Genomic DNA, 27,287 nt, shown 5'->3' with positions numbered 1-27,287 from the left:
GGAGGTTTGTGCATTAGAAATTAGCAGATACTACCACTAGCTGATTATCATTGATGACCTTAAATGACTCTAACCCGAACCCTAACCCCCTAAACCTAACCCATCTTTTCATTTCTGTGTTGTAACGTGACACTAAGTTATGTCAGTGAGAATCTATTATTCTATTAATAATCTATAATTGTATAGCAGTAATGCAAATGCTTTGAAGATTTGATGGTTGCCATGGTAATCTCAGCATTAGTTTCCTGCATCACAGTCCTTTGGCATTAGCACGTGACAGGCTTGCAAGTTTTGACAGCGCTAACAAGATGTCAAAAAAAGCGACGCGTCTGGAATAACCCTCCAAATGCTGAGTGCCAGATCTGCCACAAGAAACTGGCACATCAAAAAGGTCCTGCATACTAAACTGAACACTGTAACGATTTTGACCCAAGAGGATGATAAAGCTGGACAGCATCATGGTCTTGAGTGCTATCAGTTCTCCAGACATAGCCAAATAATCAAATGTATAAATGATGTGTAAAAATGACACTGATAATCAATGAGAAAGCAAATACAGCAGATACCATTCATGAAGGTACACTTTCCATACTGAAATCATGTGTCTAACAGGAGTCATATACTGAGCTGTTGAAGGATTACAGAGAAAGAGTTCACCTCTTTCACTTTTACTCTTCTCCAGTGGCGTCTTAGATGTGCAGACATCAGTCACAGTCACAGAGATGCATTACACATCACGGCAGCACATAATCGCTTGACTGAATAATGGCAATTTTACACAAAAGTCATAATGGTAGCTATCTGCTCACTATCCTCCTTTCGCTCAGGAGGATGTTATGGGAGAATAAAGGGAGCTCGCCTGCTTTAGCCCCATTCCTGACCCTGCCCAACACAAAGATCTGATTCAAAGAGGCACCCTTCTGGTGCTCATAGACGTATATCTATTAATAGTTTATGATCCATGCTTCGGAGTAAATGTTAGGAGCTGCAACCAGGACGGTAACATTTTAATTCACTAGATGTCTTGAGGGGGGGCTTGTTCATAAGATGTAAACTCACTCTCTCAACCCCTCAACCCCGACAGAAAATGAAAGCAAGCTTTAAGTCTCCTTTGAAGTCTTCGGCTCACTGACAACAGATTGTGCAAAAAGTGATAATTCTCCGAGATAGTGTGTACCACTGGGTGCTGGAAGGCCACAGGACAGCCGCTCCCCAGGAATTTCCATTACTCTTTTATGGAGCTCCACTCTGAAACTGACTGCCCACTGTGAATCCGGATGAATCATGAATTCATGAATAGTGCTGAAACACACAGGGTGTGCACATGTGCATGCACATACACTGACACCACTCATTTTGATGGCTTTCCCTAGCATGGCATGGCCAGACCAACCCAGCCCATGCATTTCCTAGCAAAGCAGCAGTATTTCTCTGAGTTAACTGACAACTTGTGCAAAACAAAACCGAATGGAAAGTCTTAGTATCCATGTCATGTACTCCTTTCTCTGGCTGCCTTTTCCTCTCTGTCAATCTCTTTGTCGAGTTTCTGTTGCAGCATCTCCACATTCTGCAGACGGCTCGGGCGACTGCTTTTATTCTACAGATAAGAAACACATCGTATGATCTTTGGCAGATATCATCCAGACCAGGACGCCAAATGAAACCAGATACCAGCAGAGAACATTGACGTTCTGTCTGTATCCCAACAAACACTGTTGGCTGAGGCTTCCCAAACGCTGGGAAATAAATCAAATAAAACAGAGAAGGTGATCCGCCACTTTTCCTTGTAAAAGTAAATTCCACTGGTCTTTACTTAAAACAGCTTGTTCTTTCAGTGTCAACCACAGACAGCTTATCTCCTGAATGCACACAAACACCACTGTTGTTACAGAAGAATCCAAGAGAGTGTTTCCTAGAATACTATGAACCCAGATTACATGCACCAGTCATTTTTAATGATAAACACTTTAACATTAACCTAGTTATGATGATGATGATGATGATGTCTTCTTGCAAGATTACACATACAAAACAAAAGGAAAGATGACACACCAAATAGCATTACACTGTATGTGTGTAATCATACTTGCAAGATGTTAATTTGAAACACAGGAAAAAATATATAAACTGAAGAAACCACACTCTTCTTGTCCATTAAGATGACCAAACTGCACTGCGGAGTAGAAAATGTTACTAAATACATAATTTTTATGATTTTGAAAATTGGTCCGAGGCTGTGAAGTGACGTACGTGTGTGTGTGTGTGTGTGCATGTGTGCTTTGAGTGCCCTGCAGTGGCCAAGGTTGAACAAGTTAATGGAAGACTAATTAGAAAGCTGGGATCACTGCATGCTAGCCTGCCTAGTCATTACTCATCCCTGATTGGAGGCCCTCTGCCAAAGGGTGAGGACAATATGATTGGGTCCCCTGGTTGCACTTGGGGAGGCTGGCCGTTTTGACAGAGACGTGTTCTGCACAATAAGATGTGAGACCGTGTAGCTGTTGTGACCTGTCACACTTTGATCTGTATTTGGTGGGTTTCCAACTCGGGAGGGAGAAGCTTAGAGTTCAGTTGACTCAAAGGTTTTTGACAGGAACAGTGTGTTTCTGGAAAAAAGGAATATTAAAATGCATTAGCACGATTTAGACATTGTGTTGGAGGTTTGATTTTATATGCATTCATCAAAGTGATATTTCTAAAATATGTCCAAGTAATAATTTCAGTCTCGATGAGTGCTGATGTGCGTAAAGCCACTTGCTTCCTTTGAGTTTCAGTATTGTGATGAGGGCATTCTTTTACTGCGCCATTATTTGTCAACACTAATGCTGTACTGTGAAATATTGAATGATGCAGGTTAAAGATCTTTTTTCAATTATTTCATTTAAATCGTCTGCACAACACTTTGCACATCAGCTAATCAATTCAAAACCAATGCCACTTAGTTGTAATTGAATTCTGAATATATGATGAGATGAGACTAATTAAAATGATAAGCCAGGGGTTCAACCTACGCCTTTGTAACTCATTTGCAGGAGACTCAAAGTGCAGGAGAACAAGATCTGGCAGTGGCTAGCTCTGTCAGTTTGCGGTGGATGCATGTGCCACAGTGTTAATTAGAAGCATTAAAAGATATGAAAGTGCCCTTTACTCACATCTCTTGTTCCAATGAAATACTGTATGTGATTTTTAATTTGTGTGTATCTGCGGCTCATCATTCTACTGCAAGGCTCACCAGGTGCCCCAGACTTCTGTTGGCAGACTAACAGATGAGCTGTCATGGCTGGCCACCCATGCCCATAATTACATTGGGGGTACTGCCAGCAGAATCTGACGTGCAAGCACAACACACACACTTTTTATACTTGCATTTCCTTCTTGATTCTGTCACAAACAATAATAGGGACAGGTTGCCCTAACATGTCTGCTCCAGCTGGAGCCTGAACTCATGGGGGATGTGTGCTTATGTGTCCTGCGCTGCCTCGTTACTGAGCCACTGGCTGATGCAGAATCCTGAACGGTTGCATCCAGATGGACGACAACGACAGCAGACAGATACAATATTAACACTGGATGAAATGATTCATTCATTTGCCCATGTTCAGTGTCGTCGTGAGACAACACCAGTGGTGGATGAAGGGTTCCTGAACAAATCACCAACCCACCATAGTGGCTGAGTATAATGAACTGTATAAATCACACACACACACACACTGGACATAAAGTAAATTGTTTGTTTTGTTTTGGATCTTTTCATCTCAGACATGACATGTTGTATCTGACATATGAGTGCTGTGTGTGCAGCATACATGGATAGCACATGTCATTGTTCGAGACAGATTGAATAATTCCAGCATATTATTCCTGAGCCAGAAATATCCCCCCATAAAACACAGCCTTCGAGCTGCATCATCAAAGCCATAATCAGCGAGTGCCCGTCTCCTTTGTTGTCAGCGGTGCAGGATTGGATGGAGGGTTCACTTTGAGGCAGGTGGACCATATCCAGACCTTATTACTGATGTAATTACACACACCTGCATCCCCCTCACCACTACACAGAGCCTGCAGCTCGGAAAAGCAGCGAAAACCTCAGCTCGGCTCTGACAGGTATAGAGAGAGCTGTGTAAACCTTCACACACACATATACTGTTGTCCATCCTTCATGGCCACGGCAGCACAACTACTCAGCCCACGTTCTGCTGCTTAAAATGTGCTCATCACCGTGACATCCCTGGTGACCATGCTCTTTACCAGAGGTAGCGATTATGTTGGCGGCGGAGCTGACAGCGGCTGCCAGGCTCTGGCACTGACTGCAGCCCGCTGAAGAAGCGAGCAGCTCCTCCATTTGACTTTGATTGACCCTGTCTGCCTGAGAGAGCTGCAGCTCCACCTGCAGCAGGCTGGTGAATTATCATTTCAAAGAAGGGCCCAGAAAAGGTTATTCCTTTGAACGAAACGCCTCCATCCATACATCAAAAGAGAAACCTGACATTGTGCTCTGAGGAGGCTGGTTCCAACCAAAGCCTGGGAGAAAATGCTGAGCTCAAATTCTTACTTTCCAAGGCTGTAGATCATGATAAGAGCTATATAATAATAGTAAGTGGAGTCAGCTTAATATTGGCAGTTTTAGCAAATGGTTATGAACACGATTATGTATGAGTGTTCAGTACAGTGGGACTAAATAGAAGAGATACTAGTAAACTACCTGTTCATTTCATCAGTGTAAAACGTTAATGCTTGTGAGGCACATTCAGTGCAGAATATGAAGCATTTTGACGGGAAAATGCTGCCATTGTAAAAATCAAAAAGATAATATATCAGCAATTTGTATGTTAATTCAACAATTGCTGCACGTGACTCACATTTTTTTACACATTCGACCTGAATAAATACGGTACTACTACGACCTTAAAGGTACCTGACAAAAACTGCAGTACAGCATGCTTGAGGCATCTAGCATTTTAGAAAACATTTACAAAAATTGTTCTCTCAGACTGAAAGACTCTCTGCCAGCTTCTGCTGCCAACAGCTGAACAATCTGATTTCTTTCATACACAGACAAAATTTCAGCATGAAAAAGGAGGAATTCATCCATTGTATTTTGTATTGTTTTGATATTTTCTATTTCGAAAGCGAGGGGCAGGCTTTATGGATGGGAAAATCTCCAGTTAATTCTTACAATAAGAACACAAAATATTTAGAGGTATCATTTTGCCACAGTAAGTGACATTACCTGACAACAGCTAAATATTTAGTAGCACATTAACAATTAACAAGTGGAAATCTTTCCTCACCAATAAGAGTGTCAGCCTCTTAGAGGAGTTCTAGTGGAAATGTCAGTGCAGCCGGTATCCCTGGAGATTTGAGGTTTACATTACTACAGCATCTTTTTAGTGTATGACCAATGACGCAACAGACTCCACTGACAATTTTTTCAATTATTATTGACAGTCAAATAATTATAATGATTGAATACTTGTGTGGAGTCTATTGGGAATATGTGTGAAAGCGAAAGATTGGGTCGTTTTCTAATCATAAAGTTGAGAGGTAGTGCAGCTGCGGACGAGGTCAGAGGGGAATGATGAAGGAAGGACTAATATGAGGGCTGTATCTATGATCCATGGCCGCATTAGTAAGGATCTGACCTCTGGACAGCCCCTGGTCTATAACAACCTCTGCTGATGAGGCAAAGTATGTGTGAATGGATGTCTGCATGTGCGGATGTGTGCATGTGTGTGTGGAGGGTTAAAACTTGTTCAATTATACATAAGAAATGTGAGTTCCAAACTTGAGTGTGTTGGGCTGTTCATAACCGAGCTTAATTAAAGGTAATGTTGATAAGTTGTTTCTGAAACACTTTTTTATCTTCTTTGTTGAAATATTCATCATGTCCCAATTGCCATCAATAAAAAAAGGTTATCTAAAAAAAGATTGAAAGCTGGTGAGGCGACACTGAAGTTAGCGAACAAGTCATGGAAAAGTTAACTTCTAGCGGTCGTCAAGCAGTGCATGTTCATGTGTTTTCGGGCCGTAGCTTTGTGAGAGGGGCCAATGGGAGGGGGTGGGATGTGTGGGATCCATGTTTTGTAGCCTGCTCATGCTAACTTTTCCAGGATTACCCACCCTAGCTTTAACCCATCTTTAAACAGGTCAGTTAATAGAACTTTTAAGAACACCGACAACTTCCTCTGAAATATTTGCAGAGAAATGTAATAGTGTGTGCCTCTTACTTTGACTTGGTCAAATATTCCTCAGCTGAGCTATATGCTATTCAGGCTTAAATCTGCCTTCTCACAGCATGCAGTGGAGACGTGGAAATGTCATAACGGAGCTTGTCTGCTTCTGCTTAAAAGAATCCTGTGGAGATTTCAGCTGCTTTTTGTTTACATATGACATTTCTCGCTGAAAATGCATTGTTTGTTTCCTTGTGGCCGTAAACATATTGAATGCACTTCCAATCTTTTTTTGGACGATCTGAAAGTGTTCAATCCATTTTTTCTTTTTTATTGGTTCACTGGTAGCTTTTATGGTCAGTACCAACAAAGAATATGCATTATGTCCCTCTGCATTGGCAGGGATGTAAGCATCATAGACTGAATGAAAAAAGCATGTCACTCTATGCCCAGGGTGTGTGTTGTGTGTGTCCTCTCGCTCCACTTATGTCTTATCTACACTTCCGATAAAAGATAAATCTCCATTGCTACAACCTTAATTTTATAAAATATGTTGGTCCAGGTGAGAATGATAAAACTACTACTAATGATCAAACGAGCTTGCTTGGCCAGTAGGTGGCTATAAAGTCTACATCAACGATCCCTCAAAGAAGAATGCTGTGGTCCAGGTTGTATTGGGCGAGGCAAAAGCTAAACAGTGGTGTAGCAATGCTAAATTAAGCATTAAACTTGTAATTTAACCAAGCAGTCCTAACCAAACCTAAATAAACCAGTATACAATCACCACTGTTATTGGGTTTTCTGTAATGAGCGCATGCTCATTACAGAAAATAACAGTGAGTTAGCTGTGACATCATCGATATCCAAATGCTCCAAATGCTTAACTTTACATGTATACACAGATACACAGAAACTGGAGTTTTGAAAATCTGCCCTTTGGAAGAAGTCTGTGTTTAGCGACTCAAAAGCTCATTTGCATGTGGACAAGAGACTAAAACACAGAGAAAAAAGGTTTTTTGCAAAATATAAGCATTGGTGTGGACAGGGTAGATACTTTAATTCACTGTGTATCATTAAATAAGCAAACCAGATATGTTGTTTCCTCACAATGTGTTCTGATCATAGGAGGCCACAGTATGCATAAGCGTGAGTTCATCCCCTCCTGTTGAGTCCCTTTAAAGCAGTGACTGGCCTCTGACACGTTGGCTGCACTCCCAATTTCCTTATTGACCGCCAATAGGCAGTATTACATGTCAAGTTGACGGATTGGTGCTTCTTGCGGATGTGTCAGGCTCTGTGTCTGCTCATCTGCTCTCCAGAATCATGCCGGGGTTATCCTGCTTGGTTGTCAAATCCACTAATATTTTCATTTTTCCTTTTTCTATTTAGTCAATACCTGCCCAGACTCTGGGAGCAGGCCAGCTCAGCCCTCTCTGAGGAAGGCCAGTGGTGTGCAGCCAGTTATAGACATCCTTTAAACTGAACCTGTTACGGCCAGCACATGTTGAGGAAGTTATTACACGATGTGTGCTATTTGTCAGATAGGAACAGTGTTCACTCTACAACTGTACGTTTGTCCTATCTCGGGCTGAGTTGGTTCTGGGGGGGGGGGGGGGGGGGTTACTGGAAGGAAATATGTGGTGTGATCCAGCCAGATCCTCTCCAGTTTGAGTATTACACAGAAGCTGCCAGGCGGAGGGAAAATCCAATCACAGCTCCTCATGGTGAAGTTACCTAAACTGCATACAAAGCCTGGCTGTAGCTGCCATGTATTAAAAGAGCACAGGAGCTATGGAGAGACAGAGAGGAGGCCCCGGAGACCTGCAATTCAACAAACCCACAAACATGCCCACATTTCTTCAGAAAGGGTGTGCTACAGCCGCTGTGCATTCTTATTAACCATGATCTCCAGCCTTGCAACCCAGTCGCTACTTGAGCAAGATAATGCAGATGAGATAGGAAGTGTGTGGGCTGTGCTATCCCTTACAGAAATGATAATAACTTTGTCAGCTCTCTATGGGTTTACCTACTTCTGGTGTGTTTTTTTTCCTGTGGAGCTTAATAAGATAAGGTCAGGAGGAACACTCATTAGAAAGTACTGTTTCACATTCACTTTGCTCTGACTGAAGCGATTACCCCTTTTTTACTTTTATAACAGGGTCCATACAAGATGCCAACGCAATGTTCAGGTAAAAATGCTACAAAATCTTTTTTTTTCCTTTTCTTACTCATCTTACTGCACCATCTGCATTAGAGCTGGAGCCGAATCCTCAAAGGAAAGGTTCATTAAAGCCCTGTTTTGCTTTGAAATCCAAACAGTGACACAATCAACTGTGCAGTACTCATTATTTCATCTCAAGTTTAAAGGAAACTCTTTTTTTTTTTTTTTTTTACCATGCAGAGACACCCCCTCATTATATTCATAAAACCATCCTGTGATGCCATGAGTAGATACTGGAGTCTAGGTGCATAAAAGCATCTCACAGGGTAATAAAAAAAGGGGAAAGAAACAGCCCTATAATTAAGATAACTATCAATGAACATGTGTTACAGCCAAAAAGGTGAGACTTTTCACATTAAACTGTCACAATAGCCACTGCGATTTACACACTGCTGAATATAGCACAGGATGAGTGTAATGGCAGAAAATAAAAAACAGAAAATCTGATCCTGAAAGCGATACCATATGGCTGTGTGGGCGAGATCAAACAGGGAGGCGGGCCTCAAAGCAGAGGTGCTGTTTGACATAACTTACAAAGTGGAACGAAGATCTGGTCTGGACTCTTGTCAGATGTACCGAGCAAATTTACAGTCTCTCGTCCCATGTGAATTGTAGAGAGTGTCGGGGCTATTTATTTACCCCGACAGAACGGCAGAAGGCAAAATGCTCTTTGAGGGGCCAGTGGATTAGGATTACCACAAAAGCAGAGAATATAGTAAAACATTATATCCTGCATAAGTCATTACTACAAAGAGACAACATAAGTGATTATTTGCTGGAAACTAAAACACGTTTAATGGCAGTTTCACTACTCAGCTCAAAAGTAAATGCTGCAAGAACCAAACCAGTAAAACACGTTGATGTTGTACATGGATTGAAAATAAAACTCTAAATGTGTCTGGTTTTAGTTTTCTCTGTGTTGCACTAACTGGCAGCAGCTGACTGATAGGAGGTGCCTGAGGTGTGTTTGCTCAGGAGATGAGAAGCTGATTGTACATGAGAGGGACTCATATGGTTTATAGCAGGTTAATCAAGTATAGGAGAGTCAAACAATGGAGATTTGTGTAAATGAGTGTCACCCACAGAAGTCTTTTTTCTGTTGATAACAAACATCTGTGAAATAGTAGACAGAGTCAAACGCACGGTTATGGATTGTTATATTATCATGACGCAGTTGTTACAGCTGGGCTCTCAAACATATCGCATCTGAATCTCTGGAGTCCAGTTATTGTAAATTTGACATAACATATGTGTTGTTTGCATGTTTTTTTTTTTTTTTTTTAAATCGTGTGTTTGTTTGTAAGATTACACAAAACAACAAAACAGATTTCCATGAAACTTGGTGGAAAGATATGGCTACATTTTGGTGCAGGTCCTGATTTTCCACTTTCTTTAACATTGCAAGATAGAACGTTTGTTTGTTTCTCACTATTTCCCCACGGAATCATTCATGGCTCAGAAAGTAGACTGATATCTATTAGTTTATACAATTTGGGAATTTTATTTAAGGTGGCTGTTGGCCTTGGCAAAGGTATTCTAGTTTCTTATGACATTTTTGCTTCTTCCCTTTCAACATGTATCCCTATGAGCCATCAATAGCAACATTACTGCCCACGCTACCTGCCCCCTGCTTAAATTTACATGTGAAAGCTCAATTGTGTTAGCATATGTGCTGTTAAATGTCATTTGGAGATTCCTGTGAATGTAACCAAATGTGTCTCTGGCAGCCTCGAGATCAACCTTCATCTTGTTCATGGATTAGCTGCTTCTTCTGCATCTTTGCTCTACCCAAATACTGTATAATCTGATTACCCATTTTAGTTTTAAGGCTAGGTGCAACAAGGATCAAAAACACATGTATGGGAGAGATCATCTAAATAAGGATTAGCGTTTGCAGTGGGAGGAAGAAGACTTCTAATTAGCCAAGTTCTGTCAAGCTCAGGTTCTAACTAACAACAAAACATCCCAGTGTACTACAAGGGCTTAGAGTTGGACGATTTTAAGACAAAAATCAATATATAAAAAGACTGTTAAAAAAGATCAATTACTAAATGTATGAAAGTGAAATAAAGGAAAGATTTTGTCATCATCTACTCCCTACAGCACCATCGAACAGAGAGAGGTAATTCTCCCCAGTCACCCTGATTGATGATTATGCTGAGAGAGACTGTCATAAATCATTATTACTATCAGTGTCCTTATACATGTTTGCTGTACGGCACCTGAGGGTGGAGCTAGACGCTGCCAAGGCCCAGTGAAAGCAATTCAATGGTTATTCATGTTAGATACACAATTTCGTCAGGCCAGTCAAAGAGCTCATACGTGTGGAGAGTTTCTATAACAGACAGCAGTGCGCTTTTCAAACACCAATCCACAAGAACAAAAAAAAAAAACACACAAAAGACCCCCTCGAGTAACAATAAAATCATTAAAGCGGGTCTAATTAGCATGGTTAGTGAGAGAAAGCTCTGTGCTCAACTCTTGAATATGAATCAAACTCACTTGTTGGCAGATCAAATACAAACATCAAAAATATAAAAATAGCAATGACTCGTTGACTTTAGTGGGATAACTGTGGGCTTATATGTAATTGATAGGAGGAAATAGAGTATATACGCTGCTGTTGATATGTGCAGAGAGTAAATGATTCAGTATTACTGGACATGAAGTGATTATTGTTATGTTGGGAGATGCAGCAGGTCATGCTTAAGAGACATGATGACCTTTTGGAAAAAAAAAATCATCTACATGAATTATAGCGAAGTGGTTTTGCTGGAGGGTAAAGAGCTATAAAACAGGAGACGCTTTATTTCTATGCAGCAACCACGAGGAGCTGAGGTCGTCTGTGACCTGCATTATAGACGTTTACTGCACAGCTCCACAGGCGTTTCTCCAAACTATTCAACTCTCGACAAGGACTGCATCCCAACAAAGTCTCCAAACAATACAGTATCTGTTTTAGTCAAGCTGTCCTTTAGAAAATCAATGGCTTCTCCATTTCCACCATTGTTTTTCACTCTTTAAGCTTCCTTGAACCTGCAGTGTATTCAAGTTGTATGGTTTGTTCTCAGGGACAATGAAGACTTCATTGCCACTCTTCAGGTAAGTCTCTGATACTGCAACATGTGTCTTTGCGGAGAAAGAAAAACAAAGCAGGTGCATTTAAAATTTAGGGGCGGCTGGTTTTGACCACTGAGATACGAATGATGGCTGACTTGACCAAGGTAGTATAACACCACCCCTCTCCCCGTCCCCTAAAGCTGACTGTGAGATCTTTTCAGCAGGTAGAAGTCTGCCAATCTATCAAACTAAAACTAGGACTCCCACTCCAACAAAATGTATTGACCCACACATGTTCCATGAGCTATAGAAAACCGATCACGTGATTGTGACCATTCTTTTCCTGCCACACTGAGCAAGATGACGCCCTGGGCAGCTACCCGTGTTGCCCATATCTAAATCCGCCACAATAAACCTGACTGAAACCAAAGCAAGATTTATTTCATCTCATTGCCTCATATCAATGACTATCTACAAAAGATTGTTAATGCTACAACTGGGTAACACAGGCCACAAAGTGCTGAAGTAATTAATAATACTAATCCAACATCATGTTATATGTCCTCTTAGAAAAAGACAGACAAGTATAAACAGGAGAAGAAAACACTGCAGAAAGGGTATGATGAATGAGCAGGCCCACAAGAGACTAATACCTGGGGATAAGAGAGAGTATTTCCCCCCTGCTGTTAATATGTTAATAAACAAGGACATCTACTATTTTCAAAGTAATATATCCAGTCTTGGTACTAATTAATGTTACTGATAAATACGTGCCGTTAAAGATGTGTCAAGGGACTAATTAGATCAGTGGAAGAAGAGTCGCTAAGCATGCAGTGGTATCACATGGGACTGTCGAGTAAAGAGGCAGAGCACCCACTCTGTCATGCGGTGGAGACCCAGCTGGCTCCTGCTAAAGGAAATCCTCCCTGCTCCATCAAGTAGAAACCAAGGGCTAATATAATACCTTGAGATCCATAACCAGTGGAAAAAAAAACCCAGATGCAAAATAATGAACTGTGATTCGTCTTTACGTGGCAAACGGCCACTTAAAACAGCATCTGAGCTGTGAGGAGGAGCAGGGACAGGGCCTTGGAGGGAGTGAAGAAAAACATCGGGCTGGTGTATTGGGACACGCCAGCCCCCGGTAAGCCTGTCTTCACCACACCTATAACCAGGTCCAGGTGGACACTCTCATTCTCTCTTCAGTGCCAGATCCTTAGAAGTGGGTCAGCTAACAGGAGAGGGGGGGGGGAGCTCTCAAGGAGACACACAGGATAATGCAGTTGAGAAAGATGCTGTTATATTCATTACCATCTAACGCAGTGTTGGCCAAGGCTGCTAAAAATCAATCTTAACATACTCCATGAAACCATCTCTCCAGATTGAGAGGAACCGGGAGGAATAAAACCCACTTTGACCCTGTGACCCCTAGAAGCGCACTCCTATATTATCATTCTACGGGCCTGTGCGTTGACCTTTTCAAATCCCTCTTTAAAGGTTGCGTGTTGCAGAGTCTGTGGGTTGCGCAGGCTCCTCAGGAACAGTTGGCTGAGGGAGCGAGTGCACCTCGCCTCTCCACGGACTGACCTACAAAGCTTTTGTATTAAAAGAACTGTATTTATCATTGCTCTCCACACCACTCTACTCTACCCGCTGCACGAACCCTTCCTCAAGCTCAAGCGTTCCACCGCCCAGGACTTTTAAAAGCTTTCTATGCTTGGTTAGAGGGATCTCTAAGAAGGAAACCTGTCGCTCTGTGAAAGGTGAAAATGTTTTTCAGCAGCAGATGAAGGTTTAATCAGGATGTGATATGTGGTTTGTGTGGGGCCATCTGAAACACAGGGCTGAGCTGGAATAGGCCCCAATTGGTTCACTGATTACAATAGAGATGTGTGCTTTTGTCTTCGTTCTTTAATTACATTTGCATTTGTGATAATCTCTCTCGAATATAAATGTAGATTCTTTCAAACTGATCCCTATTTATGAGTGAAAATCTCGATGGAATCAGCTTGATCTGGTAAAACTGAAAACTCCTGACGCTTGAAGTGCACATCTTAACACCTGGCTTAAAAAAATACCGCAGCAAGATTGTTGCTCAAGCCAACAGTAAGGCCTGAGGATAAAGGGCTAACCTGAGAGTCTAAACTTAAAGCAGCCTGCAGTTTTTTTCTTTTCAGATTATGAATAAAGCTGTCAGGATGTCAGGTACTGTGGGCCTTTGGAATAACAGGGGCTCATAGGGATTTCAAGAAGAGGCAACAAAGAATATATCACCAAACAGACTAGAGACATACAGTACCATCATCTGTGTTGTAGTACCTTCTCTCCCAATATCCTTGTGTTCTGTACAAATCACTGCTAATTGTGGTTCCTCTGCCACAGGGCATCACATTCTACATAACTTCCCTCCAAATCTGTGGTTTGTACATCTAAGTAAATAAAACGGCTGAAATAGAAAATATTTTTCTGAGCTACAGTTGACCACAGAAGATCCCATATCATATCAGGCAGCTCTGATATGGCAACAAAACAAAACAATTAGCTGGAAACACTCTGTAACCATGAGTAAAGAAGCCCAAGGCAAACAGAGCCACAAGTTTCCCATAATTCCTCAAATAATCTAATTAAGACACTTACTGGAACCATGGCGAGCTAATGAGAGGACTACGACATATTTGTAGGCGAAACACAGTCTCGTTTTATCTCCCTGCGCTGGGAAAATGGAATTATTTCCACAAATGCCTCTCCAGTCTGATATCTGCTCTCTCCTGGAATGGTTTTGTTTTGCTTGCCGTATCTCATCTACTTATCTCCACTCCGATCTCATTGTTAATTCTTCCAAGACGGGAACACAATGCAATTCCACTTTAATGGTTAAAAATAGGTTTCTAGAAAACTAAAGCAGGTTAAATAAACAGCGGAACTCTGATGGGCATAAAATGACTGCAGCACGTCTTAATCAGATATTTATAGCTCAGAGTAACGGTGGCTTGTTGTGATGTGTCTCTCTCCATGGGGATGTGGCTGTGGCTCTGTTCTGACACACGCTGTATCAGTGTCCCACTGTCTTATGTGACCTAAACATACAGAGGCGCATGTTAACAATAGTGCACACACAGCAGAAACACGCTGTCCGGTGTGCATCCTGTCTTGTGTGCTGTGACTAAATCTTTAATTCATGTGCTGCGTCTGTGCCAGGTCCTCGTTTTGTTTGGGCCGGCGGCTGCCTGTCTGACACGGGGGGGGGGGAGATGGAGAGGTGCGGGGTGCTGATATGGAGGCGTGAGATGGTTTGGTGGGGCTATAGTCACATTTAAAAAATTGAAGCAGATGGCCACATGTGAGACTTTCTAGAGGGCTTCACTTCCTGCTTCGCGTTGACTGTAGGTCAGTGGGGTCAACGGACAACTTTGAGATTGCAGCCACAGGAAGAGAGCGGGTGACTCTTTTATCACCAAGACATATTGAGAAAGCAGCTGAGGAAAGATCCCAGTGGCACAAGCGGAATACAGACCCAGAGGTATATCTCCACCTACTCCCAGATAAGGCACTGAGCCTGACAGCACTTTCATTTCTGCCGCTTGCTTATTTCATTTGATTGAGCTTTAATGGGATTTTGTGGATAACGTCCCTTTGTTTGCCACTGTACTTTTTTCTAATTAAGATTCAGAATGACATGTTGAAGTCCTCGTGCTTTTGTAGCTGCGGTCTACTGCAAAATGAAACCCAGCTTTTGTGAACAGGGGAGGAACCATCAAGAAGGGATTTAGTTTCTCGCTAATCTCTAAAACTAGAAACACTATGTCTCACTGCTTCCTCTGTGCTGTTTTCCTCAGAATATTCACTTTGAGGAAGTAAAACACCTATAAAACATACAAATCTGACAAAAATGGCGGAGGTGGGATCTGTAAAAACAAAAAGGGAATAGACTTCTGCTATGTTACAAGCAGTAGGCACTGTCGGGGGCTGCGTTTGTAATCTGGACATTGAGGGAGAACGAAACTTGTTTACTGTATGTAATGAATATATAAATGCAGTAGAATTTGTCACAAGTTAGAACGATAACACAAATTTACATTTTTTTAAACTTATTGAAATTCATCTTTCCTCAATGGTATGCTATAATTGGCACAGCTTAGCAATCTGTGGTGACTGCATGAATATGAATACGAATTTACAAAGCCACCATAGGATAAACTATATTTCAAATCAGCAGGCACATCTATCGCTCAGCACTTCCCAATTAAATTTGACATTCTGTACGAGGCAGCTTTAAGCAGTCAGTGGCGTGTATTTATGAATATGGATTTCTTTTACCATGTCAATTAAGCATTGGATAAACGTCCATGATATGCTTTTCAAGAGCTTAAGTGTAGTCAAACTAATTCTAATTAGATGGTTTATATGAGAAGCTCAGATTAGGTGCAGGGAGTTGTGGATGTCCCATCGGCACAAGCCTACGAGCCCATATGTAGGGCCGTGTGTGTGTGTTGTAGGAATAATAAATCGTCTCCCGTGTTTTACACTTCAGAGTTGTTCAGCCGCAGCGCTTAGCGGATTCACTTGCCAACATTCCTGAAAAAAGAAAAAATTCCGACATCTGTAAGGCATTTCCTAAATTGATGGTTGATGTGCTTCGGACAGTGTCATTAAAAAATCCCAGGTTGTGGCCTGTTAAAAAAATACCCAGCTCTCCAGGTGTCACGGGACATTCACTGGACTCCCATGGGCTTTGTGACGGAAAAGAGGATTTGGAAATTTCATGAATAGACAAGAAAATGTGGAGGACAACCTCTCTACCCCAAAAACAGCCGGAAAGCTTCCAGAATGAGGATTAAGGTTCAACTTCCATCTGTGTGACGAACAGACGAGTACTTAGCAGACAATTATAATCCGCTAAAAGCTAATAAAAGCACCAACATGCTGTTTCATCATGAGGTGAGCCAGGCGGAGGCTAACGCCGGCTGTCTCCCTCTGATTGGCTGTCTGCTGATGAGAGGCTGACATCCTATCTACAGCCCCCAGTCACCACTGCGACCTCAGGCTTAGGGGGTCAGAAATCAGGCCAGGGATCACATCAATCACATGTCTGCTCTGTGAAAGCTACATGGATTAATTTAGCACCTAATTTTTCTAGGATGCGCTTCTGCCTCATATCAGTTGATGTGCCTCATGGATGTAACACAAGTCTTTATTGCTCTGTTGAAGAGAGAGCGACTCCCACTTGGCTGCTCCAGCAACTCGCTGCAGTAGGCATGAGATCAAAATGGGACGGCTTTTTGAAGTTCCTCTTCAATATGAGAGAAAAAATACTAATAAGCTGCACATCCAGACATGCTGCTGAGAAACTACACTCAAACTGTCATTGGCCATCTGAGTTCGGGTGTTTGTGCTACTGCAGCACAACCTGAGGTGTCGCCACTTTCATCTGTTTGGACACATGCACGTCGGGGAACTCATTAGGAAGCCAGGTTTTCAAACCAAACGCATCCTTGTTTTCCAGTCAAGGAAACATCTCTGTGATACCCATCCCTCCAGCCCCCGTCCCGCCCTACAGCCCAGGTTACAAGGTTAACTGGTTTCCATGACAGTCTAATCATACAGTGGTGACGTCTAACAATATTAATTGATTCACTGATGTGATGCAACAAGTGGTCTGTTTTGTTATATCTTGCTCTTTCTGTAATTCAACTAAGCAGAGATCATCTCAGAGAAGAGCAGAAAAATACAGTGTTTTTTGTCGTAATCATTTTGCTTTTCAGCACAGAACAAAACACCTCTATAACCTCGAATAATGCTGAGAGGTAAACGGGAATGAGACATCTTGTCACTCTTTTCCTCTAAGGGAGGTGGAAAAAGGCTATAATGAGTCAAAGGTTCAGGATTGCATTCAGAATGTGCCACGCAAGTTGGTTTTATTATCAGTTTCTGTCTGAATCTTTTTAAATCAATCACAAATCTTATGCCTTTATCTTTGTTTGGATATACATGTGAGTCCGGAGGATAAAAGTATTTATACTCATGCTAACACTGGATAATAGGTTGTACCCTTGAACCAATGGGCTTGCAGAATTAAGGAGTACAAAGACACACATTTGGAGATGAGTCAATGCTGATGATAACTCGAGCTACAGTGAAACAGCCCAGACCAGGGCTTTGTGACCTGTCACGTTCAGACATAAAGCAGCGGCTCCAGTGATTAAGAAGAGATTCTGGTTCGGTCTCTGTTCTTGGCCTGTTACTGAAAACTTTAAGACGCGCTTTAGATCCCTCCTGTACGCCACGAATCACAAACCAGTTCCCTGAGAGATGGCCGCGAGCACGGTCTTTAGAAGTGGATTGCGGGGGGAAACCTGATGTAAATATGTGCAGCTGCCAGTTCATGTGGTTTTGTTCATTCTGTGCAGCCTTGCACGGTACAGTATGGATTTCTATGAAAATAAAACCTCCCCCTTACCATTTTTCTACAGCTGAAAGTTAACCTCTGGAAAAGTGCATTCACCATCTGAAAAACATTTACACAAGTGCTCTCTGTATGAACTCTCATAAGTGCTCTTTGACAAAATGAAGTGACTGAAATGGTGCCGGAAATCACCACACAAAACCTGAATAATTACAACCTATGTGTGGTTTTCTGAATGTAGCAGTTAATCTCATATGACAGGTCACACTATATCTGACAATCTAAACCACTCCAAGACCGATTGACATTCCTGACATCGCACATACATTTACAACCATTTACAAATACTCCACAGTGTAAAATGTGTCTGCTGGAGATGAAAAGAATTGACACGTTTTTTCATGGAAACGGAATCTATGGTCTCTCCAGGTTAAAGCAGCCGTGCCAATTTAAAAATAACAAATACAGACACAGAGCCTTCTGGGAGCCAAATCTTTTACTGTAAACTGTAGCAGCCGTAGCAGGGATGTAATGCCGCCGATAGATACTTCTAAATAAGATATGAGACATGGGATCTCTTGTGTGTTACCTTCTAACCTTTCAATTATACATCCTCATAACATTTCAACTTTTATTGTCAGACATGATGTTGATAAATGTCACATAAACTGCAAAGAACATAATGGCTACATTCTCTGCAGGCTCTGCTGAAACAACAGAAAATCCCAGAGGGTGCCAGAGCACAGACTGAAGGATACTGCTACAGGCACTTTCGCAATAGCACAGTTAAGATACATATATATTTTTAATAATGACATAGCTGTTTTTCTATATAAATTATACATGGAGCAAATGCTAAGGAGTTCACACTAGTTTGACTCATCGACGCCTGTTTTCCATCAGATTCCAGTGCGGGATAGTCAGTTCTAGAGATGAACTCTAATGAGTAAGACACTTACATAGAGGCTATTCCGTACACTTTTGAAATTACATTAACCTTTTTAGACACGATTTTCAAAGGATTTTGAAGGCGGCCAAGGATTGCATCACTAATTGACTGCTTAGTGGAGGAAATGTGCTAGAAAATGACAAGATTATTAGATAGAAAGTGAGAGTGTAATGTTGTGCCAAAGAAAGGGGTCGTGGATTTAACACCTTAAAAATGCGGACAAACAACAGGAACACTACTGGAGAGCTACTTCTGTGTGAGAGGGAAAAAACACACTTCACTAACACCTAAGATGTTCAGACGAGGACAAAGTCCGAAGAGCACACCTAAACAAAGTGAGTCCCATTTTGCATGAAAACGTGAACGAAGCTGACCATCTCAGAGGTGCACCTAAATCCACACTCACACAAGCCGTGTGTGTTGCTCCTACCATAAACATATACGATTCAATAAAAGCTTGATGCCATTTTAATAAGAGGAAAGGCTCACAGCTTAAATAGCTTTGCTTTTCTTCCACAGAGTCCCTCATATCACATTTCTCAATTTCAGGCTTTTTCTAATATCCCCCTCATCCCCTGAAGGAGCACTTGTATGTTTCAGTCAGTGTTCAGCAAACTGCACGGGTTCACTCCTCTAACTCTTACCACATGTGACTGCACGCCAGATAAACCCTCAGAAAAACACAGCCGCGCTTATCTCCGCCCATTCAAGTCTCCCAATTATCACAAAATAAAGGATCAATCCAAACAGCATTACTGACATGCTGTACAGCAGGCTTAACACAACACACTCTTACAGCTTTAAACCAAAATCTAAATCAATTTAGATGAAGTATTGATAAGCGCTGGTTTGGGGGAAGAGAGGTGACTGATACACAGAGGGCATCGGAAAGTGTTGCAGTAGATGATGAGAAAAGTTTCTCATCTTCTGACACAAAGGAAGATATGAGAGTCAGCAGGACTGCGGTCAGACAGAAAGATCTACATGTTCAAATATGAATTCTTGAAGTGGAAATTCATTATTTTTGTCTATGGGATCTGGTTGTGTGAGATTTCCACACATCTATTCAATTCTTTCATTTCATTATTCACAATAAATGCTTCATTTGAATGGAATTTAGTGGTCATGTTCTCACTTGATGATGGTTATGGTAATTCAATTTTCATTCTTTTCATATATTAAATATTACAAAAGACGTCCCAAATGTTACACAATAAAACAACAAGGAATCAGTGCAATTACAACTGCTCACAGCTCCAGCATTATTGTTTTTCATGGTACATAACACAAAGGGCGAACGCTTAAATGCAGGACAAACACTGCTGCGAGTGTAGATTCGCTTGAACATTTAAAGATGCACTAATTCTGAAATGGGCCATGAAATACACAGGAATAGATTATTGCTGGTCACAGAGAGGAGCTAATCAGCTCACCAAATGAATGATGAGGAGAGCTGAGGAGAGGAGCCCCCCCCCCCTCCACTCTCCACATTATCTGGCAACGTGCAGAGAGGCTGCCTGGTGTGAGCACACAGGCTTCATGCCTGTGCAGTGGGCAGTGGCTCACGCTGGGCGTCCCGCATGCATCAGATAATTGGTAGAGCACCAACACATGAAGTGGCGTGCCAAGGGAACGGCGTGCAGAGAAAAACACACAACTTCAGCAGATGGTTCGTCTGATGAGCAAACAGCATGGGGACGGCGAGGAAGAGAAAAGCGAGAGCATCCTCCTAATATAAGGAAAACGGCGGCATCGGAGAGAGGAAGCACAAAAGTGTGTTTCGGTGTGCGTCTTTGTCTGCATACATCATGACTGACAGACAATACAACACGAGTGGAGAGATCTAACGCTGACAGCGGATTCGTTCATTATCACACAACACTGGTTTCTATCAGTATTTCCTCACAATCCCAGGTGTCAGAAAATCAAAAGGCAGTTGAGCAGCCATGCAGGGAGGAGGAATCAAATATGTCACAGTAAAACCAAAACACCGTATATTGGGCTTTTGATGACACTATAAACAAGCACACTGAGCCAAACAGACTTCAGACACTGCAAAAAGAGTAAAAACAGGATATTGTAACAGCCCCTCAGTCGCTTTATTCCTCAGTATGGGTCAGAAGAGACGAGCTAACAGCTGAATCAAAGTGACAGGGTTAATGACTGTTTCTGTCTTCTAAACTCCAGCTGTGGAGCAGCTGGGCCGCAGGGACACCAGGTGACATTTAGACTTTCTGTCATATCCACCCGGTCACACTCCATTTCTTCACCTCACTTCACCATGACGCCATGATGCCATGATGCCCCCCCGCCCCCCCGATATTCGCACTCAACCACGGCACCTAAGCTTCTCACCTCAAGGCCTCACAGCACCTCAGTAACTTCAGTCAAAACTGTTCTTTATTATTTACACCCATGTCACCGTGAGAGACAACCGAGTCTGGTTAAAATATTTTTTGGTTTGTTTAATCCTCACTCTGTGGCAGACGGGTGAGTAGCCTTTGACTCAGAACTTCAACGTTTATGATGCTTCTTTGTGATTCCGACATTATCAATAAATACATATTAAACAATATCTAGATTTAAGCATTCTACATTTAATTAACATACTTATTTTAACATTGTACTACTTGTATATATATATTTAAAGTTTTATCCTTTATATTTGATTTTTCAAATTGTGAGTATTCTCTTATTCTGATGAATATTACATTATATTGTCAAGCACAGCCAGGTACCCTGCTTGAAGATTCTTCCTGATTTAAATATGGTACATAAGCTAAAATCAAGTGGGTGACATGCAGAGATCATGTTTGAGGCCGCTGATTTTAATTCAATTTTAATCTTCAAATTACCTGCCAACTATTAATATAGAATTGTTTTTGACATTAGGTGCACATTTCTTTTCAATTTGACAAAATATTTCAAACATCAACAGTGCTGGTCTCATATGTGAATTTAACTTTTATTTTAACTCTTGGCCCAATCTTTACGATGAGAATTAAAAAGTCAAATGCTTATGTAAGGTTGTCCGTCCATGGGGACGAGTATGTGTTTATTTTGGGTTCTCTTGATATGTATATGGCTGAACATGATGTTTGGAGAATAAAGTGAAAGTAGGTTATAGAGTGTGAATTAACTCCATGTGTGACCACATTTCAGAAAAATTGCTGATTTAGTGCAAAAGGCCATCTGTGCCATTTTCCCTGACCTTCAAGGGGATTTGACTCTGACAGGAAACAATTCCCTCTCTAAAGGATGGCTGTTTTTTTAATAAACACGACCAGTCAAAGTTTGAGATCAACCCCATTTTTCCTGTTTCACTGATATTTCAGAAGTTTCAGTCCAGAGAATAACCTCTGACGGGACAAAGGTAAACAGTAAATGAACCCCCCACAAACCTTAGGTTACCAAAAACTGAAAAAATGTACTTTTCATAGAAAACTTACATATTTTCTTTTCTTACAAACCCTTTGTGTTCCAATAAAATGTGCAGAAACAAAAAACAAAACAAAAACAGATTTTCTTTGTTTTAAACTATGACAATAAAAAGCTATGCAATTCTATTATATTCGGTATATTTGTAACAAAGAGAAAAAGACACAGAGCAAAGAAGGACAGACTGGTTTGTTCTCAGTTCCTTCTGCAACAACACAATGACCCAAAACCTCAGAAAAAAATAGAGTGTGGCTTCACATGATGGAGGAGCCTGTTTGCGATGAACTGAAGAGAAGGTGAAAACAAAGATTTGTGTGAACTTCTGCAGCAGTGTTGGAACCAAGCTTTTCTCTTTTATGTTTCATTTCCAACGGCTGCAGAACGAGTGAAAAAATCAGACTACACTAAGCCATTACACTATAAATGTAATGTGTATAAAATGTGCATTTGTACAGGTTTGTGTGTTTTTATACATATTGGAGTCTATGTGACAGACACACAGGATCAGTAATCTTTTCTCAGCCTCTGAGTGAACTCATTTCACTGTGATGTTTCATTGAGGATTGTTTGATTTTCTATTCCTCTCCAGGTTTCGGATCTTTACTCTACATTTTTAATCAAAACCAGCCAAACATAAATTGACTTTATAGAAGAAATGACTGTTACAATGGTGTGAATTGAACACCCCATCCCCAAAATATGGCTCCTCAGTGTATGTTCTACCCACTAGGCAATATTGCAGTGTCCCCTCACAGTGAGGGTGACCTCCTGATTTACTCCCTCTTGCCCTGGTCACAGCACTTTGTCAATAAAGCTTTAACCATGTCAGGAACAGCTTCCACCACATCAACACTAGAGCACAGTCCACAGGCCTGGCTGGTCAGCCTGAACAAAATCCAAACAAATAACCTTCCCTGCTGTCACAGATTTACAACCCTTCGCCAGGACTGCTCACCAGAGGACGACACCATCCCAGCACAACGGGGATGAATCACCCCCACCTCTTTCTCCCCACCTTTGAATTGGTGAAGTGGCTCACAGAGCATGAACCAGAGGAGTTCAGTACAATTTCACTGAGCTGTATTGAATACCTGCCATTGTATACCTTCAGTTTTTTTTATTGTCCCGACACTGAGATGCTGCGATTTCCTCTGCAGGGGAAGATAAAAATGAGTAGTGAAAGTGGCTCTTGCAGATGCGACCAAATTGCCCCAGTTTCCACTACATGCTCCACAGGGCTTGTCCTGCCTGCAGAGCCCCTGTCCCTCTCCTTCTCTCTCTTCCCCCTCTGAGGGTGAGGGCAGTGCCAGCCACTCATGGGGCTTGTCCAGGGGATGGTGGGCAGCCTGGTTCCCAGCTGAGCTGCTGCTGCTGAAGGGGCTGTCATCACTGCCATGTTGCCCTGGGCATCGCAGCAGGACCAAGTTGCTCGTCCCTTGATCACTTGAACTGCGCTGAAGCCAAAGAGTCTACTCGTGTCTAATTGTTAAGATAGCGGAGAGCCAGGGAAGACTGAGTTTAACTCTGATACCACGCGGTAAATCATTATTAAACATCTGATCTTTATTAAGCCTCTGACGGCATTATGAATAACTGCATATTTTATTTTAAACATTTAGAGAAACCGACAACACTGTGGAACATGTACACATCTCAACTTTGTGTGATTGCTACAATATTAGGTTTGAACTGGAGACACTGTTTTTGTAGCCAGTTGAAGTAGTTCTGTTTTATACTCCATTTGGGCTTAGCAGTCGAAGTTGTTAAGAAACATTTGCAAAATAGTGTTTCTAAATATCCCTTTCCCCTTTTCTCCATGAGCACAACTCCATGTAACAACTGAACCTGATTCAAAGAAATAACATGAAATTCTTTAGGTTAGTTCAGCATTGTTGTGCATCAGGTTTTCTGAGGATACAGTTGTAGAAAAACTGTAAAAAAAAAAACTCTAAAATGTCAATAAGAACCAAATCTTACAGCTCCTATAGTCTGTCTATCCAGGTGGAAAAAGAAAAACAACTGTATCCCATTAAAACAGTAGATGACAGTCATCATATTTATTTCAGATGTTCAAAGAGGGTAAAGACAAAGAAGTTGTCTGTCATTCTGTCTCAGATTTTTGCTGTGATATAACAGCAGCTCTTGTGGCTCTGATACAGTTAGCAGCAGTGATGCTGGAAGCTGACGGAGCAGACTCTCCGGCTCAGGAAGCAATGCACTGGCTGATGGAGTGGCTCGGCTCCCAAGGCAGCTGAACTAACACAGTCTGTGCCAGGGCACGGAGACTGGCAGGGAGGAAAACAACAACAGGGCAAAATGTATCGCTTCGGTCAAGTCACACAGCGCATAGGCAAACTTTGGAGATGCAATGACATTCACAGGAAGAGAGCATTTACTATGACAATGGCAGGAGGTGATATTTTAAATCACATTTCTCACTCTAGATATTCAGCTCAGTGGTTGATGTACGAATGTACTATATGTCCATTTTTCCGAATTTGCCCATTAAATTTAGTGAAAGCTGGATTTTTAACCAAATGTACAAGCAAATCCAATTCCTCAGCAACTCAACATGTTTTATTTCCTATCACAATTATTAGTACACACTATAAAAAGAAATATTGCATTTATCTGCTTCTGCTTGTCTATTTAGTACAGTGAATATAATTGCTGTTGGTTCCTTATCAACCTTTAACTTAATCTTTTTCTGTTTTATTGTAGATGTAGACAAAACGTACAATGTTTTGGAGATAATAAATAATCTTAAAAAAACAAAGTGAATCAAGTTAGCAACTAGAACAGCACTTGTAGAGCAAATACCTCCAACAAGGCAGATTAGCCACTTTATCACCATATTACATATTGAGATCAGATACAAATACCACAAAGAGAAAAAAAAATCCATCCTCTGATTCGGATGAAAGGAATATTTGTTACCGCACATTCACAAAGATCCAGATCATAATCCAGAGCCACAAAGTTTGACCTGTTTGTTCATGTATTAGCACTCTTTAGATGTCGGATTTTTCTCTCTGCATTATTTCTTGAGAAATTCACAAAAACATGCTTTTTAAAAATGCTGTGTTAAAGAAAGTGAATAAATAAATCCTCAACTGACTGTTGCGCTAATCCGTCCACAAGTTTTTTTCGTGATGGCTCTGATGCATACCTCTGCCAAGGCCAAACAGTTCCCTTATGAAATCCTATTTAAGTTCATTTGATCTAAATTGCACACACATATATTTGTATATATATATATATATATATATATAAATGAGTGTGTGCAATTTGGATTCATGGTTTTTGATGAAAAATCACCTTTTTCATCAAAAACCATGAATTATTCTCTGAGAAAACAAACCTACATTGCAATGTTACAGAAATTGGAAAATAAATTCCTGGATGCGCCCCCCTAATTCAAATTCGCACCAAAATGTTTGTCTTAGGTCACGCCCCATCCTTCCACACATTTTCATATAAATCAATTTGGTAGTTCTTATGTAATCCTGCTAACCGACTAAACAAATACAGACGGAACAAAACCTCCTTGGTGAAGATAATTATTATATATAAAGGCAGTAGCACAAAAGCACAAATTCCAGATGAGTCGAGGAGGATTCACAACGTTTTAAATGCAAGAAGTGAAAGTTTTTAGGAAACAGCAGGTGTGGTGAGGGAGTGAGGGAGCTAACAGTATTCAGGAAGCATTATCCTGTACTCTCAGTGGGAGACAGTATGAGTAACAGTAAAAGACAAGAGCAGGCCTGCAGGTCCTGCTGTCGTGGCAGACATTCTCTCTTTATCTCAGTCTCACCTGTGTCCTGGGCAGTTTAATCCATCCAGCTCCTTGTGGCTTTCCACAGTGACATTCGATTAGTGGCCCAATTAGAAACAGCATCGCTTTAAGGCCTCGATTTAGCTTTTGTGTCAGGGTGAGAGACAAAGCTGTAGATGGAGGAAGTTGTAGTGAAAGCTAGTGAAAAGGCAACAACAAACTATAATGCCAAGTTCCTGAAGCGGCTCGGTTCCCTCTACCTCTTTTATAATTCATTATGTCCTGTTGAATAAAGGCTAAATTGTGAATTATGGTGGCAAGTGATTGTGGTGGAGGATTCTGAATGTGGTGGCAACTGATGTGGACTATTATTTAAGATAATACTGACATACTGACAATAACTCCTAAATTCATTTGTCATTGGCTCACTTCATCTCTATCAGACATTTTCTAATTTCTTATGTACAAATACTTGAACATTGACACACTTTTCCTGTTAATAATTTTTTTTGAAGTTTTTCCTACTCTTGAGAGTTAATGACAGAGGATGTCGCACCTTGTTAAGCCTTATGAGACAAATTGTGATTTGTGACAATGAGCTATACAAATAAAATTCTACTGATTGATTGATTGAATGCCAAAAAATTAAAAGAAAGAAAGAAAGAAACAATGATGCCAAAGTCAGGTTGATGTATTGAAGTAACTCTAAAATAGGAGTGAATACAAACAAACTCCAGCAGAATCCTAACCTCAGTCAGCTCCTTATGTTTGTCTAGATACAGAACAGTAGACGTCGTAGGATATTTTTTCACACCGAGCACGAGTTCAGAAGAATCTGTGATAAATGAATCATTAGCAGCTCTGTTGAGTCCTTGGAGAATCTATACACAGATGCTTCGGCTAAAACACAAAGGGAGAAAAAAAAAAACCTGATGCCAGACTATTGATGAAAGACATGTTTGCCTTAACCTATTTCCTCTGATAGTTTTATAGATTTTCTTCAAAGAGGGGTTAATGCTTATGGTGGCTGGATCCTTGCCTTTTAAGAATGCAATTAGCAAAGCAAAGGTAACAAATCACTTCCATTTACCCTAATTGATTTCTAGTTGTTGTAATTATGACTATCAATTGTGATTTACATCAAGGAGGCCACTGCACCTCGGTTACAGTTTTAATTCAGTCACGATGAGTAGGTGAGCGTCATGTGGAAAGGGGACCAGACCAAGATCTCTCTCCAAGACGCACACACACACACACACACACACACACAC

General features: G+C 41.2%; 1 protein-coding gene across 3 annotated transcripts in view; it reads right to left on the bottom strand.

Moving 5' to 3' along the window:
• Nucleotides 1-27,287, bottom strand: part of macrod2 (mono-ADP ribosylhydrolase 2) — a 402,121-nt gene that overhangs the window by 38,743 nt on the left and 336,091 nt on the right. The window lies entirely within an intron of this gene.

The sequence above is a fragment of the Paralichthys olivaceus genome, chromosome 14 (assembly GCF_024713975.1).
Source record: "Paralichthys olivaceus isolate ysfri-2021 chromosome 14, ASM2471397v2, whole genome shotgun sequence".
Taxonomy (NCBI): domain Eukaryota; kingdom Metazoa; phylum Chordata; class Actinopteri; order Pleuronectiformes; family Paralichthyidae; genus Paralichthys; species Paralichthys olivaceus.
This window is presented reverse-complemented; position numbering and strand designations above follow the sequence as displayed.